Source organism: Alexandromys fortis, unplaced genomic scaffold (assembly GCF_014885135.2).
Source record: "Alexandromys fortis isolate MF-2015 unplaced genomic scaffold, M_Fortis_MF-2015_v1.1 scaffold_26, whole genome shotgun sequence".
NCBI lineage: Eukaryota > Metazoa > Chordata > Mammalia > Rodentia > Cricetidae > Alexandromys > Alexandromys fortis.
In genome coordinates, this window is record NW_026067894.1 from 4,774,858 (window position 1) to 4,784,936 (window position 10,079).

General features: G+C 51.1%; 1 long non-coding RNA gene across 1 annotated transcript in view; it reads left to right on the top strand.

Annotated features, from left to right (window-relative positions):
• Positions 1 to 3,053: 3,053 nt before the first annotated feature.
• The window catches only part of LOC126509684 (uncharacterized), a 31,185-nt gene continuing 24,159 nt past the window's right edge, over positions 3,054 to 10,079 (top strand). Inside the window, exon 1 of the long non-coding RNA XR_007594228.1 lies at positions 3,054 to 4,011. This is a non-coding gene — a long non-coding RNA (uncharacterized lncRNA). The remainder of the gene's footprint in view (positions 4,012 to 10,079) is intronic.

The window sequence follows — 10,079 nt, forward strand, 5'->3', positions numbered from 1 at the left end:
GGAGAAATAGTGGTGCTGAAAGTTGAACTGTGGATAAAGCAGGGTTTGAACATCAGATTAGCTCCTAACCACCGAGCCTATCAGTGACCTTAAAGTTAATCCGCCAACAACTTTCTTGTTCTGTTTAAAAGAATTTGAATTGGGATCCCATCTCTGGTGACCACATGATATGGTATTTGATATGTACACTTGAGCCAATGACCTGAGTTCAAAACTAAGCTAAGCCAGTTACTAGATGGACATTTTAGCGTCCTCTTGATGTCTCTGTCTCTCCATATATAAAATGGGAATCATTTGTTTCGTACACCATGGGTCACTGTAACCTTTCAGTGAAGTATGCAAAGATTGTTTAAACTAGAACTCGGCATTTGTCAGTCAAGGAGAGTTGACGTAGCAAGGAACTGTGGCGTCTGCGTCTCAAGTCTATGATCTTCTGTTGTTCACACCAAACAGGCTTCTCTGGTCACCAGAACCTAACATGGAACTCACTCCACCTCTAAGCCCCGGCTCAGCAATTGTCCCAACACGTCTCAAAGACCCCTTGCCTCTCAGATGGGGTGGCCAGACACCTGGAACTCTCCCTGCCTTCACCCATCCAACCCACGACATCTGGGCGTCACCAGACCCTATGGTTCCACCCCCTCCTAACCAAAGTGCGGTCCTCGATTGACATCAGCATCTGGTCCCTGCCTCGCCCCGGGCCGGCTATTGCCTGCATTTTCACGGCCTCCCCTATGAGTCACCCAGGCTCTGTTTCTCAAGTTTCCTCCACCATCTAATTTTCTCAACCTTGCCTACACATTTACATCACCCGGGGATGTTTACAAAATGCGGGTGTCCCTCATCCTACCAAACAGAAGCAAAGCTGTCCCTCTCTCTGACTGACCCCAGCTTGCTCCCAGCCCCTTTGTGGGGTTGACTTGGGGTATCCTAAATGAGCAAACAGGATTTTACCGGTTGACGGTGACTCTGTTGATACAGTTCTGTCTTCAAACCTACCTCGTCCCCCTTACTCCCACCCCCACCCCGTCTTTCTCTTCTGAGACACAGCATTGTGGACAGGGGTGGCTGCTGCTTGTCCATACGGGGCCGATGGCTACCTCTCTGGCCTTGGATGTCTGACTCACTGGTCTTTGAGATCTGGCCTCTGACTTGGCGGGCACTGCTGTGCTGGCCTGGGCCCCTCTTGGCCTGAGGCATGTGCCCACATCCCCTGTTGTTGATGGTGGCCCAGCTATCACCTCCCTGTGGCTTCCTTGTCCTGATCCTATCCGGAGCTGTGGACTCCACCCTCGAGACATTTAAGGTTTTACAGTTGCCGGAACGAACAGGGCATCTGAGGTACACTGCTCTAGATCCCCCTTGGTGTCTACGTGAACCAGCGGCACAGGACAGATTGGCACAGGGTTGCCTGGGTCCAACTGCTCACCTTGGGATCTGTGATGAGGAGGCAAAGCAGGGCAGAAGAATGGAGCCCAGCTCATCTGGCGGCAAGCAGGAAGTGGGAGAAGGCCTGTCATTACAACACTGTCCTCCAAACACCCGCGGCTGTAATGTAGATCAGTCTATCGGTGGTGGAATCAGTTCACCGGCCCCTCCCCAAATCCCACCCTTTCAGGACACATGCTACTTGGGGATATTTGAGATCTAACCTGTAATAGTCTCCCCATCTCTCCTCTCTTTCTCCGGGCTTACACTATGTAGTCCTGCCTGACTTGGAATTCACTGTGTAGATCCCTGCCTCTGCCTGCTGAGGACGGTGTCTCCTGATTCCCCGCACTTACACAAGCCAGCACAGACTCTGTGTTCTCTCCCCTTCCCTGAGAAATAAGTCTCTTGGACTTCTCTAGGAGGAGGAAAGGCATCGAGGCCACGAGTTTTGGGGTAGAAACAGCCTTTCCTAAAGATAACATCCATCCACAGGAGAAGAGATGTTGAAACTATCAGACCATGGGCTAGTGCCAGGAAATATTGATCAGGAGTGGAAAGGGAATCAGACCTGATACACAGTGTGAAGGAATGTTAGACGCAGCCTAGCAGAGGGAGAGGTGAACCAGACAGCAGCATGCGTGTGGGTCTCTACAGCAAAGTCTAACAAGTCCGTTCTCGGGGTTTGAGAGCGACTCAGGGCTGGTGAGAATCTTTGTAGAGGGATGTGAGGGGCTTTGGAAGTCATGAGGGTTCTGTATCTTGCATAACTGAGTGACTGCATTCTGCTGTCGGTGATTGGTTTGTACATAGGAAAGGGTGGATTTTGTTGTATGTGAATTCGACCTCTGAGAGGCAGGGCTATCAGTCAGTGGTAGACTAAAGCTTGCCTAGCACGCCAAAGACAGTGGGTTCCATTCCCAGCACTGAAAAATAATTAGGCCTTGGCACAGTGGTTTTGTGCTTTTTGTGTTTTTAGAAAAACCTTAGAAATGACACTGTCTTATATTTTAAAGCAACAACCCCACTTCTTTTCTGAAGCCTGCTTCTCCGTCCCCTGGACATCGTCTTTTTCTCCTCTGCCCGTTAAGCCAACTCATGGGCCCCTCTTGCAGCCCCCCCCCCCCGACTATCTTCAGGCTCTGTGTTCTGGGCCAGTGTCCCTCACACTCACAGTTTTTTCCTCTTTCTCCCAAAGGACAGCTAAATTCTTTCTTTAGATTCCCATCTTGATCCTTCTAGATTATACATTTGTGGTCCCCAGACCCTAGTACACAGCGTCCACTTCACCCTGGAGTTTGCTAAGTGGCTCTGTAGACTGTGGTGTGTGTTTGCTAAATGAACAAACTAAGGCAGTTCAGTGGGGCTGAAACAGTGGAACAGATAGCGAGGCGGAGAGCTAGGGAAAGCCAGGAGAACATGACTGAACCCCCTAGTACTGAGGGGGGAACTTGGGGAAGGAGAAGGCAACCTGAGAGGTCTCCTGGGGCCCCGCCCACCCAGGCAGGGTGTGGAGTTGACAGATCACAGCATGTGCCCTCCAGGGACCAGGAAGAGACTGGCTGTTCCAAGCCACGCTCAGGCGTCACAAACAGTGTTTACCAAGTGTCAGTCACAGACTTGGGGTAGGTGTGGGAGGTACAGGTTGTTCCAGCTAGTTCCATCGCCCCCCTTTCCACCCTTGCACATTCTTCTCTTTCCCATAAAGATCAGTTCTGTATTGACAGTTTCTGTCTGCACCCAAACAGGCAGGGAAAAAAAAAGTCCCATCAGGGGTCGGCAGCAGCTATGCTAACATATTTCCAAGAACTCGGGCTGCCCAGTCGGCTCCCACCTCAGAGGCACTTAGCGCCTACTTGAAATCAAAGATGGCTTGAGGAGGACACAGAGCCAGTCCAGGCACACGCACGACCTGGCACCCACACCCTGCCAGCCACCGAGGACAGAGCGAGTGATGACCACCCCTGCCACGAGTGGCTCTTAGCCAGCCAACAAACATCCAGATGCCGTCCATGTGTGTTCAGTTATGTTTGCCGAGCTGCCGCTATTGAACAATCGCTTGCGTAGTGTTTAACGTGCGGCAGGAACCGGTCCAAGGACTTCATAGAGATAAGCTCAACGCATCCCCCACGAACCTTCAAGAAACCAATTCTCCTGCTGTGGAGACTGAGGCAGAGGACTGGGAACTCACCTGAGATCCCACCACAGGTGGAGCAGCAAAGCCAGAGAGCAGGACCCAGGTAGCCGGCCCCACAGCTCATGCTCACACCCCAGGCGGCATGCCCATCACTTTCGTTAATCTGCTCAGCATTTCCTGAGTTCTTTCTGAATTCGAGGCATTTTGCAAGGGGCCGTGGATGCAGAGAGTAACTCTTACCATTCCAAACCTTGAGAACAGAACAGGGAAGGGCCTCGCTTGCCTCTGCCTTGGGCACAGGGTGTGATATGTTAGCAGGGTCAAGATTCTGTTTGGTAAGTGACTGAAAGTGGTGGCATTGGAAAAGGTTGCTGAGTTTGGAGCCTGAGAACTTGGATCTCTGCTGCTGGAAAGGAAAATGTTTGGACATGCTCATCTGCATTCAGGTATGCTGTGGGTCCCGCGGGGCTTGTATTTAAAGAACGAAGCCTAGATAAGATATTAATGTCCTCCAAAAGAATGATGTCTTCATGGTGGAATCTCAGGCACCCACCGAGGAGATAATTGGGTAGGTGGGTGGCCCCCCCATCACACTGTCACTGCCGGGCCGCCTCAGAGGGCCTGGGAACACAGACGGCTGCCGGCTTTGCCTGTGCCAAGTGCTCTGCTTGGAGATGTGAGTCATAAGCCGATCAGAGGGGAGCCTGGCTGTGAAGCCAGGACATATGTCCACGCTTCAGACAGATAAGCCCATGGGGACCAGGCAGGGCTTGTGGGAGACAGGGCCAGGCCCTCCATGCCGCTGGGAGATGAGGAATCAACAGCCTTGTTCTTGAGTATGGGTTGGGTCGGGGCTGCTTCCCTGAACTGGGAGGAGCCAGAGAGGAATTGATGGAAGCTTCCAGAGCTCCCAGGGCTACTCCAGGGGGATGACTACTCTCCAGGGGCAGAGATGGCTACCCTGTAGTGGGCTTCCCAGCTGGAAGCTGAAACCAGGAGCACAGACTTGTGGTGCCAGTGTCCTTTTGAGGGACAGAGAGGAGTGGGACTTGCATTTCTAGTCATCCCTGGAGGATCCCAGAGTCCCCATTTGTGACTCTACCCCATGGGCCCCAAGATACCAAGAGAGATGACAGTGGTGGGGTCTTCACAGACTTGCTTGCCTCCTCCAGGGGTAGGGTGAAGCCTCAAAGTTCCCCTCAGCTAGGTGGCCTCTGTACTACTAAAAATGACAGAAATGACACTTGTCTGCATTCAGGAACATCTGCACCTCGGCTTATACAATCCTCTCCCTCGTTCTGCAACATGGGACAGCTGCCCCCCCCGCCCCGCCCCGTGTCCCACTTTTCCAATGAGGAAATGAGGCCCAGAGAGGCAAAGGCAGTTGCTCAGAGTGGCTCAGCAGTGATGCAGGCAAACTTCAGACCTGTAGGCAAGTGCAGATCCGTGGGGTTGTGTTGCCACCCCGAGAGGCCAACTGCCACCTCACCCTGACCCTCACACTAAGCTAGGCCCTGGCACAGTGGTGAACGAGGACCGTGGTTCAGACATCACAACAAACACTACGTACAACAGCAAACAGTACAAACATTAACAGCCATTCTTTGAGCAGATTCTTTCAGTGTGATGCTTCCTGGAAGTCAATGTCCTGCCCAACACACATATACACATAAATACACACACACACGTGAACATACACATGCATATACACAAATACATATACATACATACACATATGAACACACAAGCATACACAGATACATTTACACATGCAATACACATATATACAATAATATATGTGCATTACTCAGACACACAAATATGCAAACACATACATACATGTGTGCACACACATACACACATAGCTGTGAGAGCATAAGGGCACCATTGCTTAGATTTTCACAGAATAAGGAAGCGGAAAGCTTGGCTGGCACTGGGCCAATCTCTAACCTATGAAGCCTGCTCTCCAGTTACCCATCCCCCCCTCCCCCAGCCACACCTTCCCCGCTATGTGGCAATGCTGTGTTCATGGCTTTTCTGTTGCTGTGCAGAAGGAATGGTCTATGTTTAGCTTCTGGTTCCAGGGTATAATAGTCCATCATGGCAGGGAAGGCATGGCAGGAGGAGCAGAAAACTGGGTAATCAATCACATTTTATCTATGCACAGGGGAGCAGAGAGGGAGAACAGGAAGTGGGACGGAGCTATAATAAAGCCTGCCACTCCATGATGTACTTCCTCCAGCAAGGAACGGAGTGTTCACATGCCTGAGCCTATGGGGGATATTTCTCATTTAAACCACGACATTCCATCCCTGGCCCCCATGGGCTCACAGCCATATCAGGGTGCAAAGTGCATTTGGTTTAGCTTCAGAGGTTCCCGTTGTCTTTAACAGTCTAAATGCCATTCAGAAGTTTCAAGTCTCCTCCTCTGAGATTCAAGGCAATCTCTTAACTGTGACCCCTTTTAAAAATAAAATAACATACTTCTAACATATAATGGCACAGGCTATACATTCCCACCCTGAAAGGAAAGGATGGGGGCATAGTAAAGAAATATTGGGTCAAAGCAAGACTAGAATCCAGCAGGGTAAGTTCTAAATCCTGTAACCCTATGTCCAGTATCTGGGGCTTCCCTTTCATAGCGTAGCTCAGCCTCTCCAGCTTTCCTTTCTGTAGCCTACATCTCTCTCTCGGTCTGTTTTCACTCGCTGTATGTAGCTTTCCTAGCGCATGGCTCCCAACTCTGGCATCTCCAACATCCTGAGTTCTCCACTGCAACCCAGTCTTCACTGTCATGGGATCAGACGCAGCCACTCACACACAGCCTCCTTGCAGGGACTCTGACCCTGCCACATGTTGCCTAGCCTCGGTGGCTCTCTGGAATGGTGACGTAAGATTCCATGACCTCCTCAACTTTGCATCTCTCGTCTCATACCAAGTGGGTGACACTGTCAAGTTCAGCTGACTGCTCAGGATGGAGTCCCAGCCCTTGGGACCGCAGTTTAGGAGTCTCTCTACACTGAAGCCGAAGAAACACTTCCCTGGATATTTGCTTTCTGGAGGAAATCTCTTGGGCTCTCTCCTTTTAGAAGGGAGCCTTAGCTGGGTGTGGCTTTGCCTTCAGGGAACTTCTCCGTTGTTCCAGGGCTGAGCAGGAGGCTTCTCTTTAAGGACTCTGATCTCTGGGCAATTCAAGCCTCTTGCTTATAATTGCAACCTTGAACTTCTGATGTGGGAGTGTCATATATCAATCTGTTGATTTCATTGGTTAAGTTATAATAAACCAGCTGCTTGGCCTCATGGCTTGGAACATAGATGGGAGGAGTAAACAGAATAGAATTCTGGGCGGAAGAGGAAGTGAAGTCAGACTCTGCTCTGCTTCCGGAGAGACCGGACAGCTCTGCTGGAGCAGAGACGCCATGCTCAGCTCTCCCGGGTAGATGCAATAGCTCTGCGCTCTGAGGCAGACGCATGAAGCTGAGACCCACGGACGTAGGCTAGAATCTTCCCGGTAAGCGCACCTTGGGGTGCTTACACACATCATTAGAAATGGGCTAGTCCAGGTGCGAGAATTAGCCTGTAAGGGCTAGAGTTCATGGGCCAAGCAGTTCTTTAAATGAATACAGTTTGTGTATTGTTATTTCGGGCATGAGCTAGCCAAGCGGCCGGGGTGTTGGGGACGCAGCCCCGCCGCCGCTCCTATTTCAACAAACTTCCTCTGCTCGCCTCCTCTCCCTACCTTACACACACTTCACACTTCGTTCCTTTCTCTCCCACCTGCTGCCCCTTTTCACTGTAGACCTCCTTAAGGAAAGAGGATGCCACAGACTCATTATTACACTGCTTGGAAAGTCTTGGGAGATGGGCAGAATGCCCCAGATTTTTAGCCAAAGTGTCACACTAACGGCCAGTCGCCAAGGTCTTACGTTTGCTTTCTCTGAAACCCCATGAGCTGGGCCTTCGCTGTCTGTGTTTCTCTCAGCACCGTTAACTTCTAAGCTCACACAAGAATGACCCATTAAGCTCTGTGTGCAGGACTCAAAGTTTCAAATCCTTCCGCCAAATACTCCAAAGCATGAAAGCCACCGACCGGGCCAGGGTTCTCACAGCAACAGCTCCTCTTCCGGTACCAGTTTCTAATTAGTTACTATAGTAACTAATCAGCTAATAGTGATAAAACACCCTGACAATGGCAACTAAAGGAAGAAGGGATTCGTTCTGGATTAAGGTTTCAGAGGGGATAACAGTCCATCATGGTGGGGAAGGCGTAGCAGCATGAGCGAGGAATTGGCTTGTTATACTTAATATACAAACAGGAAGCAGAAAGGAGAGCAAGAAGTGGGTGGGGCTATAAACCCTCAAAGCTTACCTTCCTTAAGGTTCCATAACCCCCCCAAACAGTAGCACCAAGTGGGGACCAAGTGTTCAAATATGGGAGCCTACGGGGGAACATTTCTCATTCAAACCATCACACTTGCCTTCTGCCATAATGGAACCATGTCTGCTACGGTTCTTGAGTTTGTTTCTGTTAAGCATTTCATCACAGCAATAAGGAGCATGCTTTTCAGCAAACCCTCACACCTCCATGGTGACAGCATCAGAAACACCAGGGATAGGGATATTGTAACAGCCACTCAGACCTACGGTGGCAACCAAAGAGGTCTCAACGAAGAAACAAAGGTCCATCCAATGCCAGGAACACATTGACACCTTGACGACACAATATATCACAGTGGCATTTCGTGGGGAGCAGAATCTCCCCAACTCCTGACAGGGCTTCACCCCACCCTGCCAGAACTCTGTCCTACCCCTGCCATGGCTCTGCCCCATCCCGTCAGGATCCCACACCAAGGTCCATCCTACAGAAGCCGGAGACCTCCAGCGACAGCACAGACACACTGAGCCAGGATCACAAAGCCCTGGACCACGGGTGCCCAGAGCCTAGTGGAGGACTCTCTTGGCAGTGTTCCTCCTCTCTATCTATCATCAGACAACTTGTGATGCTGATACCCACACACACCCTCTTCCTGGCCTCAGAACCAGAACACCCTATACTTCATCACCAGGCATGCAAAGCTGACCTGCCCTGTGACAGAGACACACCCTTTTGTCCTGAGGCCCGCTCAGCTAGGAGGACAGCCCGTATGTGCAGAGAGACAGACCAGGCCCAGTGAGAGACCCATTGAGGCATCCTGACTTCATCAGACACACCATACTCTGTCCCGGGCAGAGGGCAGGGGAGAATCACACATACTGTCTCCAGGGTTGGGCTAGAGCCAGGGAGGCCTGAATAGTTCCTCTGGCTAGAAAGTCCAGTTTCTCCATGCAGTCAGAAGGGCTCTTTTCCTCTGTTTTGTTTTGTTTTGTTTGAGACAGGGTCTCCTGGAGGCTGGGCAAGCCTGGAACTTGCCCTACAGCTGAAGATAACCTCAGACTTCTGATCCTCCTGCCTTCACCTCCAGACTACTGGGATTAGACATGCACCACCATGTCTGTTGTAGGTGGTGCTGGGGATTGAACCCGGGGCCTCACACATGCTAGGCAAGCACTCTAAGCACTGAGCTACACTCCCAGCCCTCACGAAGACTCCTTTCAAAGTGAACGGGGGCTTCTCTTTCCTACCCTGCTCAAGCCCTTCCATGGAGCAAAACCCCTCTGTGGAGTGGCTGCCACTATCCCTCTGACCTCATCCACAACTTTCCCCTCTGTCCCTCTGTCCCTGTCAGTTGCATCTTCGCTGCTCTGTGCATCTGCACAGCATATTCCTGACACAGGGCCCTTGCACTGGCCATGCTCTCGAGGGTCGCCATGGCTACAGTCACTGTCCAATACTCTTCAGGGAGTCTGTCTCAGCTGCTTCTGCCTAAAACAGCACTCCCCTCCCGCCCCTCTGGCCCCTTCCAGGTCTATTGTTCTTCCAATCACAAATTCCTTCCTCACATTATTCGTACGGTTTGCTGACTCCGGAAGGTGGGCTGCGTGAGGCCCCAGGTGCCTCCGGTGAGTGTTTCCGTCCATCTACCATGCTTAGGATGGAGCCTGGCTTGCCACCTGTGGGGTGTACTGAGTGTTTTGTTTCACACGGACTTCACAGCACTCCTACCTAGGACAGGATCTATGAAAGGAGGGTGCAGGAACACCCACAGTGGGCAAGCACTTGTAAGCACAGGGCTGCAGCCTAGCTCAGGGCAGGGAAGACACTGGAACCGGGTCTTCTTTGCTATCTCCCCTTCTGTTCCCATAGCATGTGCTATATGTTGTTTGTAGACCAGTGTGGTTCTCAACCTTCCTGATGTTGCGACCCTTTAAAACATGTTGTGGTGCTATTGCTGTATAACTATAATTTTACTACTTTTATAAAATGTAATGGAAATCTCTGATATGAGACCCCAGTAAAAAGGTCGTTTGACCCCAAAAGGGGTCGTCCTCACAGGTTGAGAACTGCACTGTAAACTCAGCTTTCCCTTGGTGTGGCTTGACATCCTTTTGGGCGGGGGGGGGGGGGGGGGGGGGG